General features: G+C 45.9%; 2 long non-coding RNA genes and 2 pseudogenes across 4 annotated transcripts; 3 read left to right on the top strand and 1 right to left on the bottom strand.

Annotated features, from left to right (window-relative positions):
• Window positions 1–2,998: 2,998 nt before the first annotated feature.
• LOC120970259 (uncharacterized) lies at window positions 2,999–3,757 on the bottom strand. Its single transcript, XR_012189790.1, has 2 exons — window positions 3,639–3,757; window positions 2,999–3,478 (listed from the first exon to the last, which is right to left on the bottom strand). It is a non-coding gene; the product is annotated as an uncharacterized lncRNA (long non-coding RNA).
• An 872-nt stretch (window positions 3,758–4,629) lies between these two features.
• On the top strand, window positions 4,630–5,717 carry LOC141020610 (putative disease resistance protein RGA4; annotated as a pseudogene).
• Window positions 5,718–6,663: 946 nt separating this feature from the next.
• Window positions 6,664–9,178, top strand: LOC120961899 (uncharacterized). Of its 3 annotated transcripts, none has more exons than XR_012189791.1 (5): window positions 6,664–7,233; window positions 7,338–7,390; window positions 7,811–7,890; window positions 8,059–8,119; window positions 8,833–9,178. It is a non-coding gene; the product is annotated as an uncharacterized lncRNA (long non-coding RNA). The 3 variants fall into 3 exon arrangements; XR_005764974.2 differs by having other exon boundaries at window positions 6,667–7,233; window positions 7,344–7,390; XR_005764973.3 differs by having other exon boundaries at window positions 6,669–7,390.
• A 262-nt stretch (window positions 9,179–9,440) lies between these two features.
• Window positions 9,441–11,124, top strand: LOC109772115 (uncharacterized; annotated as a pseudogene).
• The last annotated feature ends 9,793 nt before the right edge of the window (window positions 11,125–20,917 follow it).

Genomic DNA, 20,917 nt, shown 5'->3' with positions numbered 1-20,917 from the left:
CCATCAATGTCGAAAGAAAGGAAAGCATTTCAAAGGCGAGGCAAATCACCGGAAGAAGCCCGCCATGCGTACCGGTGATCACGTACTTGCTATGGTCAATTATTTACACGTAATCTTTGGAAAGGGTCCTCATATCAAGTAATAATTATTTTCTTTGTCTCGCAGGGTTTTGTAAAGTGTTCACCGCAGAAGCTCCGGGACTGCCGAAGAAGCTATGATTTACACACCCGAAAGTAAGTACTATTAGCTAGTGCCACGCATCTCTCATTGATTCTAGCTAGTTTCATCAATACCATTTATAATGCTTGATTATCAGTTTGATTGACCTCTATTTCTCGTAAAGTGGTTGTGGCAGGAAGGCGGGAATAATTATTATGGATACTACGTTTGCGAGTACATCTACAACGCGACGACCTCTAAGCGGGGATACTCTAAAGAAGATTTTGAAGTGCGTAAGCAATAATATTCACAATTTTATTTTAATACCATCATTTGTGTTGAGTTTCATTCATATATATGTATTGACCCCCCCCCCCCCTTCTTCAAATTAGCTTTGGGAGCTGCGGGAGAAACTCCTACCACAAGATCGCATAAAAGCAATTCAAGAGGAATTGGCAGGATTCTTTCTTGACCACGTCATAGATAAAGACGGAGAATACCATGTGGAAGTTGACATCATATGCTAGGGATTGTAAGAGATCTTATATTGTATATATGTAGCTAGTAGCATCGGATAGATGTACGAAAACTTGTTGTTCGACCAATCTCTCGGAGAAAGAGAGGTCGATCACTTCTCTTTGTATATGTTCATGACAATCTTGTGTACTTAATGGTTTCTTTCATTTGCTTACTAGCTAGCGTGTCGAGTCCTCTCTATACGTATAGTACGTAGCGTCGATGAAGCACGGAGATAAGAAAGGACACTTCTCTCTATTAGCTAGCTAACACAATATATGAAACCCCTAAATTAACCCTACACAACCCTCAAAACCCCAACCCCTCCCCCCCCCCCACCACCTTAAAAAAAACAAAAACCCCAGCCCCTGAACTGCTGACGCGTGGACGCTTATTGGTCCCGGTTGGTGCTACCAACCGGGACCAAAGGCCCCCTCTGCCTGGGCAAGCCAAAGCGGCCACGTGGAGCCCTATTTTTCCCGGTTCGTATAAGAACCGGTTCCCGAACCGGAATAAATGGGCCTTTTTTTACTAGTGTCACGGGTCTTTACAGGGGCATTACGGAGGATGTGGGCCAATTTTCCCAAATAGCCAACCACAAACTACCAGATGGATCCACCACGTAAACCCCCGTAATGACCCCGTGCGTGTATCATTACTGCTTTTCTTGCAACATCTTATTAGTGGTGCGAAACAAAAGACAAACACGCTTGATACTCCATCCACATGGGAAATACCGGCTAACTAGTCCTGCCAACCCGGCCGCTACCTACCCCGGGGCTTTGCCGAAGTAGAGGAGCTTACGCACTTTGGTCGCCGCCTCCTCGTACACGTCCGCCGTGAAGTGGCCCATCCCGCCGGTGTGGTCGACCGCGTCCAGCAGGATACGATAGATGATTCCTTGACCGCCTTGGCCTTGCTCCTCGCAACGGAGCACGCTGCTCAACTGGAGGCCTTGCTTCATTCATCTCCGCCAGCCCCCACTTTGCGAGCTCGTCGATCTTGGGGCCGTCGTCGCAGGATTTCCACCCGGGTGTGGGGGTGACAGCGGCGCAGACGACGGCAACAACGACGCCGGTGGCAAGGAGGAGGCTGGTGGTCCTCATCCTCATGCTCGCTGGGTAGACAATTATTTGTGGCATGTGACGACATGCCTAGCTAGTCAGCATATAATAGATAATAAATAAATCAAATAAAAAACCAAAGCCAGATGACGGCGATTTATTAGGAAAACTTAATAAGAAAGTAATTACTGTACTCTAGACTTGAAGGTACCAGCTGGCCTGGCGTGATGCCTAGCTTCTTCTTCTTGGACGGACCGCGATCGGCCGACGTGCTATTCTTCTTCTAATTCTTCACTGGGGGTGGGGTATGTTCTTCTACCACATCTCTCTCCTCCTCCTCGCCAGGGTGCCCTGATTATTTGTACTCGTGAACGGAACGGGACGGGGTCGCCACCTACGTCCGTCCCTGCGGCTGCATGCATGCATGCATGGCTTGAGTGGACCGACGCTAGCTAAGCAGCCGCGTGCGGACGACCTCCATTTTACTCCGCGCTTGTCACTTTCTCCCTTTTCGCGTCCCGGCTGGCTGTATCTGTATGTACGTGCATGCTGCCAAACGGCCGGGCGTGTAGCATACAGACATAAAACACGCCACACATGTACGTACACTACACCTTGTTTTTCTACTAGACCGCTAGGTGAAAAATAGTAAATGCGTGGCAGTGAGGTGAGCTGGTTAGAGCCCGGCCAGTGGTTTCCTTTTCAAGAGAAAAGGGCCAAGCAGCGCCCCACACTACTGAAATTTGCTGCTTTGCCCCGGGGTCTTCGGTCTGATCCACCTGGTCCGAAGACGACGTGGTGAGTACCCCCTAGTTCAGGACACCGTCATCGATCATCTCCGGTGTTCTATGGGTTGGGCTTTATCCCCCGCTTGGGCCAAGCGGGTGCTTCATCTGAAGTGCCTGGTGTAATTGTTCCCGTGACACCTTCCTAGGAGCCTGCACGGGCTTCGTCGGCATGCTCCTCCGGTAGCGGTGAGATGAAGGGGGGGGGGGGGGGTGAGGGAGGAAGGTGGCGGCGGATCCAATGGGCTTTCACGGTGTCGCCGAGGAAGGGCAAACACGGCGGTGGCAGGGTGACTCGCAAAAATGCTAGAATCACGGGTCTTTACAGGGGCATTACGGGCTTCTTCCAACTAAATAAACCAGCCACCCCCAGATTTTTCAGGAGGGTGTGGGCCAATTTTCCCAAATGGTCAACCATAAACTGCCAGGTGAATCCACCCCGTAAACCCCCCTAATAACCCTGGGCGTGTAGCATTACTGATTTTTTTGCAACATCTTATTACTGTGCGAAACAAAAGACAAGCATGCTTGATACTCCATCCACATGGGAAACATTGGCTTAAATTCTTCACATTAGCCTAAATAGTCCTCCCATCCCGGCCGCTACCTGCTACCGGGCTATGCCGAAGTAGAGGAGCGTGCGCACTTTGGTCGCCGCCTCCTCGTACACGTCCGCTGTGAAGTGGCCCATCCCGCCGGTGCGGTTGAGCGCGTCCAGCATGATACGATAGATGATTCCTGGACCGCCTTGGTCTTGCTCCTCGCAACGGAGCACATTGATCAACTGGAGGCCTTGCTTCATCTCCGCCAGCGCCCACTTTGCGAGCTCTTCGATCTTCAGATCGTCGTCGGAGGATTTCCACCTGGGTGTGGGGGTGACGACGGCGGCGCAGATGACCGCAACGATGACGCCGGTGGCAAGGAGGAGGCTGGTGGTCCTCATCCTCATGATCGCTGGGTAGACATTTATTTGTCACATGTGAGTATGTGACAACATACCTACTCAGCATATAATAGATAATAATAAATTGAATAAAAAACCGAAGCCAGATGATGCATGGCGATGTATTAGAAAAATTTAATAAGAAAGTAAATACTCTAGACTTGAAGGTACCTGGCCTGGTGTGATGCCTAGCTTCTTCTTCTTCTTCTTCTTCTTCTTCTTCTTCTTCACTGGGGTTGGGTATGTTCTTCTACCAAAGCTCCCCTCCTCCTCGGCAGGGTGCGCTGGTTATTTGTACTCGTGAACGGAACGGGACGGGGTGGCCACCTACGTCCGTCCCTGCGGCTGCATGCATGCATGGCTTGAGTGGACCGACGCGACGCTAGCTAAGCTGCTGCGTGCGGACGACCTCGATCGAGCTTACTCCGGCTGGCTGTATCTGTATGTACGTGCATGCTGCCAAACCACACATGTACGTATACTACACCTTGGTTTCTACTAGACCGCTAGGTGAAAATTAGTAAATGCATGGTGGCAAGGCAGTGAGGTGAGCTGGTTAGAGGATCTACAACCACGATGTTCTAATTCGGCCCCTCAAACCCCCGCGGACGCGCCCAGGCACGATCGCGGACACTCACCGTGCACGCCTCATATTTCCCTCTCTACATCTGCGTATCTCATATTAGGCACCCTATATCCATACTATATATGCAACGTGAGGCTACGCTACTTGATCAAACAACGGGCAACAAAATTGGCTACAAACGGACATAATAAACGAGCTTGACATAACCAAAAGATCATCTGAGTTCGTCGCCAGACAAGTTCTTAGACATCAACAACTAAAAACGATACATACATTGAGTTTTAGGCAAGCAAGTGCTCTTCCCATTCCCCGTCTGGTTAACATGCCAACTTCTGTGGAGTCCAAGTTACACAACTTTTCAGCACATGAACACCTACGATACTTATGTCCGGGACCAGTGGTGGAACCTGTGAAGGAAAATAAATAAATAGAGGGCTTTGATTGAAGAAAATCTAGCCCCCCCCCCCCCACCCCCAGTGTTTATTACTAAGAAAGAACATTAATTTGCGTCATTGAATAAGAGTACTATATACAAAGTAAAAGGAATGGGAGAGACAAACCGTTGCCAATGACATTATGCCTGTCTTGAAGCTTAACTATTACTATCTTCCTTTCTTTTCCATCAGCGACAATGTTTCTCATATTCTGCATTGTTTCCTAAAGATCACAAGTATAGGACCACCAAGCTAATTAACTTGTGGATAGGACTAGATATTTTACAACCTTGTGGTCAAAATCAAACATTGGAACATATAGGTTGAGAAATTTAAATGATCTGGTCACATAACGGATTTTTGAAAGAAGAGATAGCTAATGGTCGTCTGCATTATATAATGCATCACTTGCTACATGGTTTAGCATTGCATAATGCATCTCATGACTATATTACTTTACATCGGTCTAATGTAGGGTCAGTAGAGATTAAGCCATCCATGTGTCACTTGTCTATAATAGTAGATTATGATTATACAGTGTCTCAAGAAAACTTTAAGAGTCAACTGAGAAAACTGAAGACGTGTTTGAAGGTTAAATAATTGCATAGTTTGATGTTATTTGGAGAAATGGACGAAAGCTTGGCCAGTATTTTCAGTGAATCATTTAGGGTAAGCAAGTGCTCTTCGTGTTCTCCATCGGGATAACATGTCAACTTATGTGGAGTCCATGTTACAAAACTTCTCAACACGTGTCCACCTATGATACTTATGTCTGAGGACCAATGGAGGAGCATACTGTAGTTCGAGGGGGGGGGGGGGGGGGCTTAGCCCCCTGCCTTAGGCATGTATGTGAAAGAAATAAAAAATAGAGGTCTTATATTGAAGAAAAAATTTATATTCGCATTTTGTCTCCTTCTGCAATTACCACACGCCATCTCTACATTTTATCATTTTAAGTGGTCTAGATCTAGGATCATGATACGACTATTGTGATTTGCTGCGAGATCTGAGCGACCTTGCAACATTGTGTCCATTTTTATACCCTAAGTGATTAGCTTCATTCCAATATTTAGAATCAACCACCACTACAAAAAATTTGACATACTGTGACGAAAATCCTCGTGACGATGGTCGACAATGTCACATAAATTCCTAGTGTGTGATGTTGTCGTAGGTGACGTCACCAATTATCGCAAATCGTTGACAGTGAACGTCACCGAATTTCCTTGACCTTTCAGCATACCTGGCTCCCAATTTTTGTGACATTTTGGTAATTTCCATGACAAGCCCGCTAGAGTCACCGAATTCTATGAATGTGTGAAGACCATTTTTGTCATGTTATGTATAGTAGTCAGATCCGCCATAGCTAGTTCTTGGGTAATTGAGCGATTGTACCCATGCCTCAGTGTTGAGTGTTGTAATTTTTTTTGATATAATATAAATAGGAAGTGGGCATGGAAATACTTATAATAATTAACTTTTATAAAGGTAAAACTTATTTTGTTCTTTCTAATATAAATAGGTAGTGGTTGGGCAAAAAAATTGAACCGAGCGTCCGTGAGCTGATGTTGTTTATCTCAAAAATAAAAATGAAAATAAGGGAGCCAAGAGGAAATTAGTGAACGTTGTTTAACTATAATGTAATAAATAGTTAGTGGGTATGCAAAAAACCTTCAATGCGCACTCGTGAGCTAATGTTGTTACATTTCTATCTCAAAAGTTAAAATGGAAATATGCGAATCGATGGGATTTTTTAATTCTTATCAGGCACCTTTTAAAACGAGGCCACACCAAGAAGTCAGAACCACAGAGCAAAAAAAACAGAATTCAGCTCCAAACGAGTGTGGCTATCCCGCGCGCGTTGGAGCGGCCACTTTCGAACAGCACCGATATGGAAAGTGTGTAGCAACTACGTCGGAGGATTAGGAGGATTAATTAGCGTGCCCCCTCCCCCCCCCCCCCCCCCCCAAAAATCAGGGGGGCGATTAGTGGTAGTTTTGGGTGGGCCCAATTTCCTTAACCAGCGTTTGCATGTATACGTGCTCAGAAGTCAGACGTGGTGGGCCTGCAGAATCCTGTCGGAGCGGCCGATTTGGGAAAGTGACTAGCAACTCCGCGGTGGATTGATTCGCGCGTTGCAGCGGCCGCACGCGAAGGAGTTCTTTCGCTCACGCCCACGCTCTGTGCCTCTAAATAAAACCATAGCCCAAAAAAATCCCCAAATACACCTGTACCCACTCGCACCTGAGTCAAATCTCATCTCACCGGCGGCGCCCCCAAATCACTCGCCGCCAGCCGCGCACCCGAATTCCCTCCCTGCCTCTGCCCTCTAGTCCGCCGCCACCCTCTCTGTCTGCTTCCCGTCCCCAGCCACCACTACACCGACGCCGATCTGCCCGTTTGCTGCCTGGTCCGACCTCCATGCTACCTCCACCGCCAATTCATGGATGGCTTGTCGACCATCGCCCAGTCCATCTCTGGCGCCTTCCCCAGCTTTGTTTCTCACCGCGTGCCTCACCAAGATCTGGACGCTGCATCACCACCCCTCCATCACTCACTACTTGAGATGTAGATGGTGATTTACAAGATTGGTTTCGTCCAGTGACTAACAAGACGGCGACGGCGGGAGATACCAGGTTTGGGAGAGGCAACCCGATGATGCAGATAGGCTAGGAGATGGGTCGGAAAATCTGCAAGGAACCCGGCTACAGCACCGTTAGATCTGCTCCCCTTCAACTACTCGAGGGTAATATTTCGCTGCTTCCTTTTTCTTCCATAATTTCCCAATGTAAGATTTGTGATCTGGAATTTGAGTCTTCTAACGACCTATTTGAGATCTCCTTTTCCTAGTTGCAGTTCATCTAGATCAGGAGTAAGATCAATGTCCTTTGCTCTTATCAAAGGTATGTTCCGAACTTAAATTTCTACAATGAATAATTTCAACTCAAGTTTCCCCTTTAAGCTGCAAGATTATGCAATCTCCAGCATGCTCAAGAACATCTAATATGTGACTAGACTCTATGTTCAGAATATTAACAGTGAAACTGTACTAGGAATAGCCTTTTATTAGTTACTATGCATGCACAAGAAGTCAATATTCTGTGATAACATTTAACAAGGTAAAGATATGTCGAGGGCTTGTATCATGGGCCATACCGTAGTTGCTAGCTGCTGAAAAATCTATATACTAAAAGGTTCATTGAGATGCTAATACTGCTCGGTGGAAGAGAAAATGATTATGTTTATTCTGTAATATTTTTTCTCCATATATTTTTTCTTGTCAGTATATTGTTTCTCTTATGTTTTATTCCCCTATAACGCAGGCGCATTAATCGACTGCTCACCGTAGGTAGCAGGACTGGGTTTGCAATATCAAGATAATCTTATCGATCTTGCTATGTTGGTAAAGTCTGAAGCTTAAACTTTGTACTACTTGCTTGTTGCTTCTCCACTTTCTGTTTTTTTACAGTCCAGTACTTGACAATTCCTTACCTGGTTGTGTATGCCTAACATTTAAGCTCATCGTGTCCTTCCTTTGTGCATAACTTGTATTTTTATTTGTTATATTTAGATTGAGGAAGCATCGTACAACTGCAGTGCAAGTACACAATTAGCTGTAGCTGCTGGGGAAGGTGAGTAAGCACACAATTGATTAAAATAGTGTAGACAGTACTAGTACTAGTTGCTTATGGCACGTACTTGTACATAAGGTGATGAACGGCCAAATTCATAGCATGTCTGAATCAATTCAGAGATGAGAAAACACATAGTTAATAGGAATAATGTGGCCTGTAGTTGTTGGGTGCCGACCTCTAGATATTGCATTATTCTGAGATTGTTCAATATATTGAATGGATGTCACTCCTTACTAAAGAAACATTTTTGTGTTTTGGTCTGCGATTTTTTAGTACATTACGGATCTGTTTTTGTAGTGATGTGCTGATCTAAACTTTTGTAGTAACCAAAGCATCAAACAACTATACTTATGCAACTAATTATGAAATATGTTCAGTATATTACTATAGTTCATTGTCATATGTTTCCCTAGTGGACTCACTAGTCATTCACATGCTACTTAAAACTTTAAGTAGCACACTAGTTTAAACTGCAGCAGGGATCGATGTAAATTTTTCTGACAGACAATTTTTATACAAGTTTGTGTCTTCTTGTTTTGCCAAACCAATATACCGTTTTATTAGCCCATCTGCATACCTACAAATCTAGTTAATAATGTATTCAAATTCATAATTTGATAGATTGTGTGCTTCTTAGTGGTACTGTTATACGTTTTTATCTTGTATGTTTTCATCTCATTAAGATGCAACATGCTGTTGTGGTTCCTCAGTTTATAGGCATTGGGGGGAGTTAGCCGTGAGACTTGAAGCACAAGACAGAGCATTTGAAGAGATGCAAAGGAAGCATCAAGAAGAATTGGAAGCTGTGAAGAAGAGCCAAACTTGAGTCGGTGTTATTTTGATTGTCATTTCTAATTGGAGGATGTTTTGGCTTAGAGATAGAATATATAATAGGATTTTTCTTTCGTTTCATAATGTGATTTGGCTCACAATTTATGTATATAATGTGATGCGATGTGAATAAAATACTTACTGTGATGTGCATTTGTAATATAGTGGATCTGATAATTCATTGCAAATTATTCAAAATATAGTAAATGTATTTTGATGATGGCATCTTCATCAATAATGAAAGTAGTGATGCTAGTGTTGGGGTAATCTGTGCGGGTGTTGATGTGGCATAAAGTCAGTAACATTGCTCCATCATTGAATATCGTACAATATGGCATCTTTGCTCCTAACTTGTGACATTAATCCACCATCACAGAAATAGTAAGTTGTTGACATTCTAGAGAACGTCACCGAAGGTCCCATTTTCAGTGACATTGTTTTGCGCGTGCCGTCACGAGGAGTAATCTATGACGGGGATTCCGTGACGATGCTTGTGATGCCCATAAAATGTCACTCAGGTGTAATTTGTGACGTTATTAGCTGTTCGATGACATTTTTTGGCCCGTCACAGTAGGCCTAATCTCTTGTAGTGCACGTCTTGAGAAGAATCAACCAAAGCAAAACTGGTAGAGAAAAACTGCTTGGAGAGGTTACAATAGTTGGGATAGTAAATGGTCTAATACTGAGCCTTGTGTCGAAGCAGTTGTACTTGAAAGCCTTTACCCCATAGGTATCTTGAAGAGTTGTGCATTAGAGGGCATCGAGGATCTTCTTGTTCAATATGGTTGGGTGATAATCTCGTTGTGGAAGCTCATCAGTTTTTTCAGCTCGTTGATGTTTCCTGGCGATGTCTGCCTTCTTTAGGAAAGATGTAGGATCTTGGTAAAGTTATATTAAAGCATATTGCCACAATGAAGGAACTTGATATAGAGAAAATCTTTATCATGGCTCGGGAAGTTTTGAAAAATGGATACCGTCATAGGACACTCATCATTTGTTTCCTCTCCTGCAAGTACTCCCTCTGTTCCATAATTCTTATCGTGGTGTTAGCCATTACAAGAATTATGGAACGAAGGGAGTACTGATTATTAGAGATTGTGCTTGAACTTGGAGTTGCCATTTCCTAACCACGTTGTTAACCCTGCAGATCAAGACTGGAACATTGATTGGTTTCCCAAACTAAAAGAGCTTGAGATATTGTATTGTCCCGAATTCTTGTTAGTGCCTCATATCCCCTAGACCGAACCTCTGTGTTCTATCAACATATGAGGTATAAAGCTAATAATTTTTTTGAAGTACTCAAGATCATGCTACTATATATGGAGTACAACTAAAAATTGTTGGAAAGGATGAACTGCAGAGCTTAGATCAAGTGTTAGCATGCAATAAACGGTCAGGTCTCGAGCAGCTAGCACTCGAGAAGTGCCCACCTCTGGAATTAAAGCACCTTCTGATGCTAACCTCACTGAACAAATTGGATGTAAGGAGTTCAAATTGCCTGGTTGGGCCATTAGGAGATGAGGGTGATGTGGAATGGCAGCACCCTATTATCCAGGAATTACTTGTGGTCCAGGAATCACTTGGTGGTCCTAGTGGGAAGGAATTAACAGAGCTTCTCACTCACCTCCCAAGGCTCTCCAAGTTACTTATTGCCAGCTGTGAAAATACAACACAGCTCGCAGTGAGGGTGGATGTGCAGCAAACAACTTTAGCAGCCGCGTCGGAGGTGGAGCAGGAGAAAGAAGATGGTGGGTTGCTGCTCTTCCCGGCCCATCTCTGTGACTCACTCAGGGAATTGGTCATCAACAGATGCCCAGAGCTGGTCATAGTATCTTGGGACTTGTCTTCAGTCAGCACCCATCTGCAGCTTGTTGTCGTCCTCCCTCACCTGCCTGCACTTTCACCTCCTCGCCTCCGTCCCTAATAAGATTGAGCGCTTCACCAAGGAGCAAGAGGATGCCCTGCACCTCCTCGTGTCGCTCCAAGAACTCGAGTTTTGGTATTTCGACAAGCTTCAGAGCCTCCCTGCAGGGCTGCAAAAGCTTGCCAATCTCCAGCGACTACAGGTCCGCTCATGTCCGGCCGTCCGGTCGCTGCCCAGGGATGGCCTCCCCAAATCACTGCAAGAATTAGATGTCCAGGAGACCAGGAATGCGGCAACGAGGAGCTAATACAGCAGTGCAGGTGGTTAGCGGGAACCATTCCAAAAATCATACTGCAACATGGAGACTGACAGAAGGTAACGACAACTACTTCCTTGTTTGTGTACCCTGTCTTCCGCTCCCACCATTAAACTTGTTTTTTTTCAGGCATAATAATCTGAGAGTGTTTGTTTCCACCTACTATGCAGGCCTCTTTCTTGGACATCCCTAGCTGGCTAGCTTGTACATTCTTCTAGCCTTGTAGAGCGCAACTCTCACCACACATGCACATTTGCCACATGGATGAGGGTCTTGTAGCCATCTTCCTTCATGTACATAAATCCCGCAAATAAATCTGAACTAGAGCCTTAGTCCTTCTGTACAGTATCGATCTTATCAACTTCCATGTATACTTCTTGTAGAGAAAGGAACTTCCATTTATTTTATTCCTAGTAGTTTTTTTCTCCATTCCCCTTGTCTTCTCACAAGTCAAGAAAATAAACATAATTGTCCGCTTATGCTTCCTGAGTTTCTGTTTTTTTTCTTCCTAAATGAAAATCATGAAACCTGTGACGTAATCACCATTTATTTTTATTCTCTGTGCAGGTGTTTGTTCGTGTTTGTCAGGATAAATTCTTTGCATCCGCATATGTTGCCTTCAAATTTGGGTTCTTGTCATTCATGCATTGTGCTTGGTAGTCTATTTGCCTGGTTCAGGTCTTAGGATCAACATATCACTATGGCATAAGTATGAAGTAAATGAGACTTTGGGATCATTCCGCTGATATTAAGGTTAGCAACTTTTTCAGACTGCTACATTGCTATCAGTACTAGGTGTTCTTGCCTTCATCATTTTTGTTGGCTTGTTGTGCAGGAGTTCATGTGTTTGTTCTGGTTGTCTTCTGGCCAAGTGTGTTTACATGTTATCCAAAACTCATGAAGCAGGGCCGAGCCTGTAAAATTGGAGGCCCTGTGCGAACCTCTAAAATGGGCCTTATCTCATGAAAAAACACTAAACAGATCATAAAATTTTACATACCAATTGAAAATATCAAGAATCGCACATATTGTTGGTTTTATAGTCTTTAGTTCTTTACTTGCTCTTTTAGTGTTCTTTGCAATACTAGACGCCTAATAGATAAAAAAGAATAAAATTAATTACACCCTCCGATCCACGAGTGTGTGACAATTAATATAGATCGAAGGGAATATAAGATTTTAACAGACCTAAATAGCGGGCGGAAATCGAAATTCAAAGTCAAGGGCTCATGGGATCACTGGTCATTTGCCACGTCGACCTTTAAAAATCAGAGATCGGAACATGGCCTCAATTTCCCTTGCCTTTAGGTGAATCAGGTCCTCCCTACCGGCTGTCATTCAACCATTCCTGGTCCTGCTCTCGGCCCTGCTGATTCTTGAAAAGGATCTTCCGCGTTGGAACGAAGGAGATTTGTGAAGAAGGAAGGAGGACTGGAGTTTGGAGGAGCCCAAACCTGCCGCCATATCGCGCTGATGCCCGCCAGTGCCAAAAGAAAAGACGAAGAGGCGCCTCGCACCTCGCTCATCTCGATCGATTGATCGATCGCTGGATGAGGCGTGCGTACCGAAGAGGCCCATCTATAGAGGTTAACATGGCCTCAAATGGAAGACTGAAGACGCTAGGCAATAGGGGCCCAGATCGCTGGTTAAAGCAGTAACTGAAGCGTACAAAATTTGAGGCCCCTGAAAAAGGGGGGCCCTGTGCAGGCGCACAGGTTGCAGCCCCTTGGCCTCGGGCCTGTCATGAAGACTTGGTGGTGTACCTCGAAAATTCAGGCTTGAGGATTAAAAGGTCGCCATGCATAATTACCGAAAACGGTAAGTTTTCACATTTTTGCTACTGATAAGGTTTGCAGTTTTCCAATTCAGTCTACATTCTACATTGCATTCATCATAACTGTTGCTGTTTACTGAAATTTCAGTGCATTCTACAGTACATTTCTACCTCGCATTCTACAGTACTCTTGGGGTCGATTCAGATCACAGTATGTTGAATAGGCATGCCCAACATGTACTTCATTTGCATTTCAATCAACAACGCAGTAGTAGCCGTCTGAAGGTGCAGTGCCTGCTAGTGCTATTAATGAAGTGCAATTTAAATTGCAAAACCCCGAAGAACTACTCTACATACTACTCCCATAATATAAGAACGTTTTTGACACTACACTAGTGTAAAAAACGCTCTTATACTATGGGACAGAGGGAGTACTTATTTTCATTTTTCAGTGTTCAATATTTTGAGTCCTTCCTTTTTCTTTTTCTTTTTTTATATAGCTTACCACTCTTGTCAAGTGGTTGAGTCCTTCCTATTTTAAACAGACATCTATAGTTTCGGAATCTAACGTCAGTTACAATGTTACTTTATTTTGTACATCGTTTGGCCAGCCACACGAGAATGGTACTCCCTCTGTAAAGAAATATAAGATTGTTTAGATCACAACTTTAATGACCTAAACACTTTTATATTTCTTTACGGAAGGAGTACTACCTAGTGGATGCAACTTCATATGTTCAGTTCTCCAAAAGTATGTCCACAGTGGTTTCCCTTTGCATCTGTACGGAAGGTGGTCATATAGTTGGCTGAAACTCACTGTATATGAATCGAGAACATATCAGATACGGATTCACTGGGTCCAGGACGTCTCCGTATTTTTTAGGGTATCTGTGTCCAGTATGGTCTCCCTTGGCATCGGTATGAAAGGTGGTCGTGTAGTACTGTACTTGTTTGGTGTTTCTGTGCATGGTTATGAATCGACACACGGTTACAAAGTTTCAGACTCAACTAAGATTCTTACGTTGCTTGATAGCTGTGTCCCATGGTACCAACTTTGGAACTACACAATATACTGTTTTAGCCGTCCTGAAGGTATATCTCTTCTTTTTTTCTAATCTTTACACGAAGAATCATCAGCTGACCCACATTTCACATTTCGCTGGAAAACATTTCACAACTCCACGGACTCACTAACCGACGGGTAGTGACCAGTTAACCGTCAATAGATGTGTTCACCTATACCCGAAATTTCACAAGTCTCGGGTGCTCCTCCGAACCAACAACGAGACGGTTCATCTCCCCTGAATCTGAATGCACTGGCCATCATACCTCCTCCGCCGTCATGGCACGCCGCATAACTGATGTTGGCAGGAAGCTGGCTCTGCAGCCATACCCGTTCTTCTCTACAACCACTTGCAGTTATCAGAATTTCCAGGTAAATTACACACCAGCTGACCAGCTACAGCCATCTGCAACACATTAATGCAGCTATCCCGAACCCAGCCCCTTAAACTCCAACAGTCGTTACCCTCAAAAAAAAAAAAACTCCAACAGTCGCTACAACTTAACACTGGATAGCACGTAATGCCCAAACACACCGGTCACAGCAAGTTCTTCAGTCAGCCTCCATGGTCCATGCAGCCACGACGCCTGTCGTTTTTTTTTTCTAAAGCCCGTCGCCAACATGTACAATGAAATACATAACACTTGTCTTTGCCAAAGAAACGACCAACATAATATAAAAGGCGTGTTGGGCTTCTAATCAGTGCCGCTTCCGCATCGAATCAGCCATACTGAAAAATGCTTTCGCCCCGTTTTATATATAAAACAACGACCATCGACATTCGGACCGATACACACCAGAACACGCCACTCAAAAACCACACACACCCAGGGCCAGATACATAGGTGCCAAAGGGCTACAACCACAACACACCGAAAGACTCGATGTAGACTAACAAGAGAAGACAACAAGCACCACTACGGTCTACAGAGCCTATGGCGCCCTTCCAATGAAGATATAGCGAAGAGGTAAAGTTGAGATTCAACGAAACCGTGCGCTCCAAAACAGTGCCTTCAGGAAGGACATGACAGCGTAGTGCTACCATCATCCGATCCAAAGATCAGATTTCCATTCGGAGCACAACAAAGGAAGGGAGCACCCACAACGGAGACTGCAGCCTTCGATACGCCACAGAACGTCGAAACGCCAGCCACAACACCGCCCATGCAGCCATGGTCACTAGCCGCCCTCACCTGAGCCACGGGCTCAGCCCACGAGCACCATGGCTCCCACCACCTGAACCGACCGGCAAGCTCTGACCGTCGACAGAGCAACCAGCGACCAGAACGGCCAAGTCGATCGAGGAGCACCCATGTCGGAGAAGAGATGGGGCGGGAGCAGACTACGTCGACGTCCGGCACCCCTGCCGGTGAAGGGTGGCCCGACCGCATCGGCGCCACCCATCTCTCCAGTCACCTCTCCAAACGTCACCCCTAACGCCCAACCAGGGATCCAATCCTTGATCTGCACCTAGCACAAACCGGCCACCCCTTCAACGGCACGACAAGTCGGACCTGCCACAACCTGCAACCACAGAGAGAGCCAGGAGCATCCACAGGAACCGCACTCAGCTCATCCCACGCGGTGACCCACCCGACAAACGCAGCCACCAGCACACGATGTACACCTGCAACACCGCAGCCAACACCCCGAGCCGCTCGCTGGAGACCATGCCCAGATCCTGGTGGATCTGACCGGTCATAGCCAGCACGCACCTAAGCAGGACGACCGCGACGCCGTCGCCCAGACGCCCGCCAATACGCCACCGCGCCCCACACCAACGCGCCGCCGCCGCCCACCGCCGTCTCCCCGCGCAAGACGACCTCGGGAAGTGAGGAAGCCCCGCCACCGCGGACGCTCGCCTGGCTTTGCCCGGCGGTGGCGAGGAGGGAGGATGGGGAGGGGGAGCCGAGGACTGGCGATGCTAGGGTTCCCCCCGCGGTCGCGAGGCGGGCGCAACACGGGAAGGGAGGGGAAAGGGGACTTTGGTGCTCACTCTGCTGTTTTTGGCTTTGCACAACATTTCATGCATCATCTGAATCCGGTCCATGTAACCAAGCAGCAGGATGAGGTGGAGATCCTCACGGCCGTAGCTTCGCTTCCTGCTCACGTCAAGGTCCATGTCAAAGATACTTTGCTTTTCCCTATGTTGTAGTATACCTGCTAACTTAATTGCTGACTGAGAGGTGTATCGGCATAATTCCTTTCCAATCCTTAATGACATCGGTGGCACATCAAATGAACAAGCGACAATGAGAAGAACTGTTATGCATAAGCAGGATGCAGACCATACAAGTTGGCTGGAAGATGTGGCAAAAAAACAGACATGAGGATCCTCTAGTTCTTCTAGTTCTAATCCTAGTTGATTCTACTTGACTAATTAGAGCTAGGCTAATCCTCTTATCCTCATAATTAGAAGCCCTGTTTGGTTTTAATCTTCTTACTCTAGTTCTCTGGCGATGATTAGCTCTGAATGGTGGAGCATTGCCGGATCGTGAAGGTTGCACGCTTACAACCAATTAGAGAGGTCATGCTTTCGGTCTTTGGTTCAAGGGACTGTTCATAGGCGGTACGAGGGACTCCAAGTATGGTCTACACCGGCATGTTTTACTTTCGCTGCAACTCAATGACGGTAACGATCGTGATCCTAACCCTTTATGCATCTTCGTATTGATCTTGGGTGAACATAGACATGATTTTTTTCTACTACGTTTCCTAACAAAACAGAAATCATGACACGTGTAGGTGGGGACTTACCGTAGTTCGGTAGAGGAGCACCATCTGGTCGACGAGCATGCGCCATACCGAGGAGATGCGGCGCCCCTCTGCTGGCCACGATATGCGGCGCACCTCTGCGGCGACTCTGACCCTTCCCCAAGCACTATCGCCGGAGATGGTGCGGTGTCGTTGACAATCACCTCCCCTGCCACCGCTCTCCTCCTCCCCTCGTTATGATCGAAGTCGAAAAGGCAAGACGCTTTCAATGAAACCTGAGCGAACCAAGGGTTATTCTGCAAAAACACCACGCAACCGCCTGCTTAATGCCACCTAGTGTCTCGGAAATGGTCAACGCGTGGTGAAACCGAGCGGCGACGGGTGGCATACGCGAAACAGTGACCGTACAAACACGTCATGTCGTATTTGGTGACCGTATTGGCCGTATTCTTAAGTAGAGTAACCAAAGCAAGCTTTCTTCACAAGTTAAATGACTGTGATGTTGGAATATTAGGCAAGTTCATGATTAATTCCAGTAAATAATTCATGACTAGAAGAGATACTAGCATGCAATAATTTAGCAAACTAGAAGAACAGCAAGACATGCATAACAGCAGCAAACACGTAACAATAGCTGTAGAGACAGACATGAACAGAGGATGTTGGACGTACTGATCGTTAGCTATTATGGGTGCGACAGTGTTGATGACGATGTTGGCGACGATCTGCTGCTGACGGTGATGAATACGACGATGAGTAGCACCGCCCGACTTGGACGAAAGACGACCTGTGATGACGAATTTGAGCAGTCGCGCACAGCGCTTCCCAAAAACCTAATTCGTCCTCTCCCGGTGCAGGATCGCAAAGACGAACGGTTCCGGAGACCTGCTCTCCCACGCGCCGATGCACGCCGGCATTTGGGATGGAGTAGACTACGATGGCGGTGCAAGTTGTGAGATAAGGCAAAACCCTAGGTGTTTTCGGTGTATCTCTGGCCGCAGCCGGTAGCTGTATATATATTAGGACCAGAGGCGGTATTGTGTCACGATCACAATCCCAAACCGACTCGGTTTCTAATTCGTATACTTACCGGACAAGAAATCAAACACTTGTCTGCCAAGACATAAAAATAAAACGGCAAAAGGAAGCTGCGCTCCTGCAAGGAGACGGACCGGATTTCGGCGGACCATTCACGCGCATGTCGCATGTACGCCTCGGCACGGCACGGCCCGGCAAGGCGAGGCGAGGCGAGGCGAGGCGAGGCGAGCGAGCGCGCGCGTGTGGTTTTTCCTTTCTCTTCTCACACACCACTTAGAGTGGTGGAGAGAACCCACTATATAAAGAGGTCCAACTCTTCTTCAACTTCCGGGGTGGGACTAAACTTAGCACCACCACTTGCCATTTTACACATGGGCTTTGAGATTTCAGAAATTTCTATGGGCCTAGCCCATTAATTCTAACAATCCCCCACCAGATCTCAAATACCCATTTAGAGATTTGCCTTCTCTCACCACTTGCTTAATATACCAGTGTTTCAGCAGAGACTGTTAAGTTGAACTTCTGCCTAGAACTTTAAGCTACATCCATTCACAACTTGACAATGGACTATGCCTTGAATTGCTAGTTTTGTGTGAACAGGTTTCACTCAAAGTCTTAACCAGTACCTGACCGCCAATAGACTACCCCGCGGTTTGGAGCTTATACGTCATACTCCCTGGTCTCTTCGTGAGCTTACTAGAGATCACCCAAATCTCATAGACTGCGACGTTTACAGTCAGAACTCATATAGGTGTGTTCTTTCAAGACTGCTCTGTAGGACAGCATCTTTGCTAATTATAGCCAATAGAACCACGTTAAGGCATGTTGCCAACCTGCCTTACAGATCTGAGCCTTACAGCTCTGAGAGTTTTGCATCTTCCACTAGTAGAAAACAGGGCATAGGTCACAGGGCAGTTTTCACATTAGCCCCGGTTCAGTCACGAACCGGGACCCATGGGGGCATTCGTGCCGGTTCGTGAGCCCAGGGGGCCGGCCGGGGCCTCGTGGGCATTGGTCCCGGTTCGTATGGAACCATTTGTCCCGGTTCGAGCCACGAACCGGGACTAATGGTCCTCGCTCCTGGCCCACAACCATTTGTCCCGGTTCTTGGCATGAACCGGGACAGAAGGCCCGGATTTAGTACCGGTTCATGCCACGAACCGGGACCAATGAGGTGCCTATATATACCCCTCGCCCGCGAGCAGAGCACTCCAGTGCTCTGTTTTTCTCTGGCCGGCGAGGGGAGGGCTTTGTGGTGCTCTAGCTCACCTCCCATGCACATGAGGTGTTCGATGAAATGCCCGAGCCACACTAGTTAAGCTTTGTCCTCTCGAAGCTCGACCTCAAAGCTCCATTTCCTCGAGATTTGTCTAGGTTTAGCGGCCCGTCACGTCCCATTCCCGTCTTCACCGCCGTCGACCGCCCGCGCCGATCTCGTCGCCGGCAACACCGTGGTGAGCCTCTTGTTCTTATCTTCTTTTTGAAAGAAAAAAAATTCTTACTTTAGATAGATACTTGTCTAATTTTCTTACTATTTTATTCCTTCTTATTACATAGTGCGATGGTTTTGGTATCCGCCCCCGTCGGCCCTCGTCCTGTCTATGATTCGGATGTGGTATATATTATCTTTTTATAACTATTTGATTCATTTATTGTTTATGACAAATATACCGACCAGTGTGACATAGATTTTATTTATCTAGGAGGTGGTTGAACCGGAAATTCTAACCGACCCTATTGTCGAGAGGTTAAATTTAGTTGAAGAAGAAAATAATTACTTGAAGGAAAAAATAAAAAAAATTGAGGAGGAGAAGATGATATTGGAGTTGCATGTTGCGGATGTCGTCGATGATCACAAGATCAAGATGGATTCAATGCGCTTGAAGATTAGAAAGATTAGAAAATATACCATTCATACCGAGACTTGGTATCATTATGCCGTTGGATCAATTGTTACCTTGGTTGCGATTATGATCGCATTTGTTTTCGCATTGAAATGTTTTACATAGTTTCAATGTATGGTTTAATTAATTAGATGCTCTGGAGAACTATATATATGTTGTTAGATGAGAACTATGTATGTACTTTGGTTCTAATGTGATGATGAACTTCTATTAATTTGGTCACTTAATTATCTATTCATGATGTTCTGTAATGGTTTTTGACACACTTAATTATATATAATGCACGCAGATGAACCGGCAATGGATGTACGGTGACAGACACACCTCCGAGTACATTAAGGGCGTGCATGATTTTCTCGAAGTGGCTGAGGCAAACAAGCAGAATGGTTTTATGTGTTGTCCATGCCCTACATGTGGGAATACGAAGTCTTACTCTGACCGGAAAATCCTTCATGCCCACAGACGAATAGTACGGAATGACAACAGTGGATCTGAACAATCTTGGGTACACTGACGAACCGTTCGTCCTAGCCAATGATGTGGCACAGGTTATCTATGTGAAGGACATGTCTACCAGACCGAGGAAAAAAAAGATAAGGAAGCGAATACATCATACGATGAGCCAAAGCGCCACATAGGTCTTTCAGGAAAAAGGGACATTGTGGGAGTGGAGGGCAAGACAGACATGTCTGAAGATTATGAAAAGTTTCATGAAATTCCTCCCTTCAAAGTCAAGGCTGACCCAAGCATCCTGATAAACGATGAAGATTATCCATGGTTACGGCGCAATAAGCAAATGACACAAGCGAAGGAAAAGTGAAGACTTTCTCCCGCAACTATTATGATGATAGCATGCCAACTTTGTAATAGACGAGTATGATACCATTGTCCGTTTTGTACAAGAAGTGCATCTAGTTTTTGCCGTAACCCTCTCAACTTTCTTGCACATGCTATGTGGATGAAATGATGATACCATGCCAACTTTCAACCTTTTTAGAGTTCATTTGAAATGCTTTATAAGCCCTGAGTGCAGACAGGTTAGGCTCGTAAGCCTGCTTTAGAGAGGAGCTCGACAGCTCAGGCGCACCGCACCTTATAAACAGGTGCGGCTCTCTCTTAGCTAGCGAGGTGGGACTAAACTCACCACCACGCCGCTGTGCAAGGCCATTGGTCCCGGTTGGTGGCACGAACCGGGACCAATTCCACCCTTTGGTCCCTGTTGGTGCCACGAACCTGTACTAATGAGGCTGTGGCCCCACGAGCACCTTTAGTACCTGTTCGTGGCACAAA

This window comes from Aegilops tauschii, chromosome 7 (genome assembly GCF_002575655.3).
Source record: "Aegilops tauschii subsp. strangulata cultivar AL8/78 chromosome 7, Aet v6.0, whole genome shotgun sequence".
Lineage (NCBI taxonomy): Eukaryota > Viridiplantae > Streptophyta > Magnoliopsida > Poales > Poaceae > Aegilops > Aegilops tauschii.
This window is presented reverse-complemented; position numbering and strand designations above follow the sequence as displayed.